Below are 4,924 nucleotides of genomic sequence, written 5' to 3' on the forward strand. Positions count from 1 at the left end.
ATAGTTATTCTACTCAAAATTTGAAAAAAAAGGGAACATACTCACACTATCACGTTTGGCTATCAGTATAATATTTGTGCAATTAGATTGCACGTGGGGTTTAGCAAGATGCCTACGCCCCTCCATTCAAGGCCCTACATAGGATATCCAATGCCAAAAATACATTCTTCAGAAATCAGAATACATGTAATAACCTTGTAGCATGAAACAGATACCTTCGAGGATCAGAGCAATAATTTTTCTGACAGAACATGTTTGATTAGTAAAGCAGAAATAGGCACACTCATACCATCCAGTGTACTTGTATTAGTACGAGGTACATTCCACAATACAAATTCATATGCTATCTGGTACACCGACTAGACAAAACTTAAAATTTGAATTAGTGATCACCCGAGACTCTCCATATTTCGCCCTTGGAGCTTTCCGCCATTTCTTTACCTGTAAGTTTAAATAAGCATTTATGTATTTTGGATTTGGTTTGCAGCATATAAGTGCCAGTGAATCCTGGAAAATATTCAAATTGATATACAAATAAGAAATCAAGAAAATGTTCTACTATCTGAGAAATATACCATAAAAAGATTTCAACCATCTGATATACGATTACTTTTCGTTGCTCTTGGTCTGCACAGATAAGTAAGCACGTTAGTAAGTTTTTGCAAACACAACAGTATGAGCACGGCATATTTATTTTTTTTGAACGATGCAAAAGCTTTGCCGAATTTTTATTAGAAGAAAAGAGTCAAAAATATATAAAAAAATAAATTATTTTCGTTGCAATATCGATGGGTTATTGCCACGAAATACGCAATGTTGCAAGGCTTTGACATTTTTGCAACGAATTTGTGACGTTGCCACATAGCCTAAGGCAACAACGGAAAATCTGTTGCAATAGGTCGGTGTTGTCACAACGAGTTGAAAATGGTTGCGAGTTGCTGAACAAATTGCTACGGTTTTTTTGTGTTGTTATAAAGTTTTTTTTTGCGTTGCAATATGTAATGGTTATTGCCACCACATATGTTTCCATGGCAATATAGTTTATTTCGACGAAACCAATTGTGTTGTCATATGATCTGTCACAACGTAATATTTTCCGTTGCAAATCGAATTATCGCCACCAAACATGTTTCCATGAAAGCAGTTGTGTTGCCATAGAAACAGTCCCCAAGTAATAGTTTCCGTTGCAAAACTAATTATTGCCACCGAAAATGGTTCCGTTGCAATATAGTTTATTTCTACAAAAGAAATTTAGTTGCTATAGGATATGTCACAACGTCAAATTTCCGTGACAATATATTCTATTGCCACCATGTAAATCATTGCGAAATACCATATTACCTCACAGTTTGTACATTGCAACTATATACTATAGCAATGATTGCTTGCGTTGCAATACATGCTAATGCAACGAAATCCTCCGTTTCCATACTCTATAATGCAACATAAATGTGTGTGGCAATTATTATAAGTTGCAACGGCCCACAAAAAACATTGCAAAGAGCTATTGCAACGCCAGTACTTGCCACGCCTGCCAACCAACCAGTCGCCGTTGCAAATCGATTTTGGGCATATTGCAACGTTTTTCCGCCGTTGCATTGGACCAAAAATCTAGTAGTGAATCTTCATGTGCATGCTGCCCTGTTACCACAGGAACCTCCAGTTCCATTGCCGTATGTGGTTGCAGGCCTTCTAGTATTGTAGGTATTATTTTGCTGATACAATTTAACCCAAGAAAACAAAGGTAGGCCATAAATTAAACTCTGTATGTTGTTTTGATGACATAATCCAAATGATGCAAGGGAAACTGTTTTTTAACTACAATATCTACTTCGTGAAATAATGATTGTAACATGATCACAAAGATCAAGCAAGTTAGCAAACCGACTACTGTGGTTTGTCATACAAATATGTGAGAAATTTTGAGGGGATCCAGAAGAGGCTACTCAAATGGTTGTTTAAAGATGAAGCTAACTATTTGTTACATGACTCATATTTCACTTTATACTAGCTCAGCTCCCGCGCCTTCTCTACTTTCGTTATTCCAACATAACATATTCTTGCCCATGCTATCAACTCAGCATACTCAAGAACCTCTTGGAGTTTTCGTGTAAAACACAGTTCACACAAACGATATGACATTTTTTTTTTATTTTGTTCCTCAAGCAATTAGATATGCTGAAACCAATATTGATTGGCCAAAGTTCTCTTCCTTTTTTTCAGTTTATGTAAGGACAGAACTAGATATGCATTTTATGCGTAGTAATACTAAAAATACTACAGTATATCCACCGACCAATTTATGCTCTTTTAGGAAATTATATGGATGAGATCCTGGCAAGACCAGGCAATGGTTGACTGAGGTTGGCTGGTTTAGGTCCTTTTCTTTTCTTGGAAACCATGCTTACTGATTCAGTAACATTGATGTCTTGCTGTCTTGAGGTGGATCTTAAATAAAATTAGTTGGGGTTTCCTTGCATGTACAAGGTAAGTTATACTTTTTGTTATAGTAAAACCCAAGCAGAGTGCATATATGTTTGCTCAGTTCAATGCAAGATTTAGTTGTACAAAGCATGCTATCCAGTTATTGCTATTTCTTTGTTCTTCAAGCTCATTGTGTTTCTATTGATTGATGCGCGTAGATTTGTTGAAAATGCTTCGTAACAAGATAATAAATTTGAAGTACTCTATTGACCTTGAGAAAAGTAAACTATCATAGAGAAATTTTCAGTGGTTGTCATATGGTGTAGTAATTCTTAACCACTAAGACATGCTCAGTATGCTAAGAGTTGATCGAGAGGTGATAGGCCTATGATATGATGATTGTCTATTTGGGATGAACTGAAGTCCACGCAAATGATGAAACCTTCCTTTAATATGGGTACTCGATAATTTCGAGCTCCTATTTGGTTACTATATTAAAACACTGCAGAATTACCAAATTATCATATAGTGATTAATAAAATAGTGGCCCCGTGCGAATGCACGGGTTGATGGCTAGTATCTCTAATGTTATATGACTAGCCAAACACCAGATCATTTTGGCATCTCAGTTTGAAACAAACATAGCTATTTAAAAATATGTAAAATGTGAGCTTTTCATTCAAACATAGTATTTTGTACATGAGTTTCGTGTCTAATTTTAATATATATTTCTACAAGACCATGCTAATTGGCAGATAATGACAATGGAGGCCAGTTTTCCTCTCCCTATTTGGCTGGGGAATGTAGCGAAAACTTATTTTCCTTGATGTCCACAAGACCAAGGAGCATATGATAATTTCCCCCTTTTTTGTCTTTTAAAGCTGGTATGTTTCCGTTTCATGATGGATTGATATGTATATATGCACGTGGTGTTTTAATCTCCTAATGGTGTAGAGAGCTGAAGTCGTACTTCCATTATCTAAAAAGTGATTGTAATATTAGTCCCCTATAAAATAAGAAGCATAGTTTTCATTCTTTTCTTTTGATTAATGAGAGAACTTCTAAAATCTTCCTTTCCTTCATTTTTCTATTTTTAAGGTGGTTTCTCTAGATAAAAGATTTTTATGCAGACAACTGACTAATGTCGTGCTATAAAGAATGATATTACAAGTATACAAAAAGCAAATTAGATAATGCCCTTCACCTTTGATACTTATTTTTTCGTTTGATGACAATAGAAAGAAATGTTTATGCTCGCTTAGGATCACGGCTCCGCACTAGGAAAGCTTTCACTAGTTCTCCTTCTAAAAGGTCCATTGACCTGCCGGTGGAACCCCACTTACATAATAAATAGTAACATGTAAGTACTGAAAATGTAACAAAATAAGAAGCCAACATCCTAATGCTTCTTAGTTCCATAAGTTTCAAATGGTTATTATGAGAGCCCTAGTTATCCATGATACAAGGAAATATATATTAGTTATTTTTATTTGTGAATTTACTTCAAAGATTACATACATTTAGATAAATAATTACATGGATTTAGTATAAAGATGGTTCGAGACTAGTGACATGTATTTAGTAGGAAAATTAAGAGAGATAATGTTTTGTACACCTTTTCTTAGACATTTTATAAATTAGGCCTACGCATATGGGTGGGTTTGTATGGATTTGGATCGTTTTTTGACCCACCCATTTATTGATCAGCTTGTATGGTTTGGATTGGGTGTGTTAGTTGGTTCCACATGACCTATTGGATTATTATGTCTTTGCATTCGGCTTGCACACCTCGTAGTAAATAGTTCACCGTCACGCTTACATGGGCCATGGGTATGTTGCTAGTTTCCAGCAGCACTATCATGGAAGAGGTGGAGGCAAGAGGGGAGGCACGGTGGGTACAACAGCGACAGAAGATCATCCACTTAGTGCTGATGGAGTGCTTGCAGTGCAGCGAGACAATAAACTTCGCATTCTCAGATGGCCTCTAGATGCCGCCATGGCTGCGCTGTCACCCTTCCGCTAGTAATGTGTTACCTTGAGGGGTAGTGGTGTCATTACACGGTCATGGTATGGTGCTTCAGAGTGGAAGCATCTCTTCGTCCAAGCGGAAGCCGATGGGCAGCCAATCGCCCTCCACATTGCAATGAGGAAGACAACGGAGGCCAATAAGTGCAGGGACATCATCATCAGCTTCAACAATGGAGATCCATGCGTCTAATGGGTTCTGACTCATTTCGACTCCATCCATATAGCATTTTGTTTATACAGTTTGGGTGGTTCTGGGGCAGGTGGGTTGGGTGGGTTCGCTGACCTATGCACATGCCTAATATAAATGATGTAATATAAGACCCTAGGATACCAATTAGTTTTATAAATTTAATCAACCATGAGATGTTGAAAATCATGGAGCTTGCATCAAGGCGAAGCGAAGTCATCAAGGTGGTGTATCCGTCCGATGAGTCTACAAAAATCTAGACCAAAACGCCTCTCTGGGTAGTTA

Source organism: Setaria italica, chromosome VI, assembly GCF_000263155.2.
Source record: "Setaria italica strain Yugu1 chromosome VI, Setaria_italica_v2.0, whole genome shotgun sequence".
Taxonomy (NCBI): Eukaryota; Viridiplantae; Streptophyta; class Magnoliopsida; order Poales; family Poaceae; genus Setaria; species Setaria italica.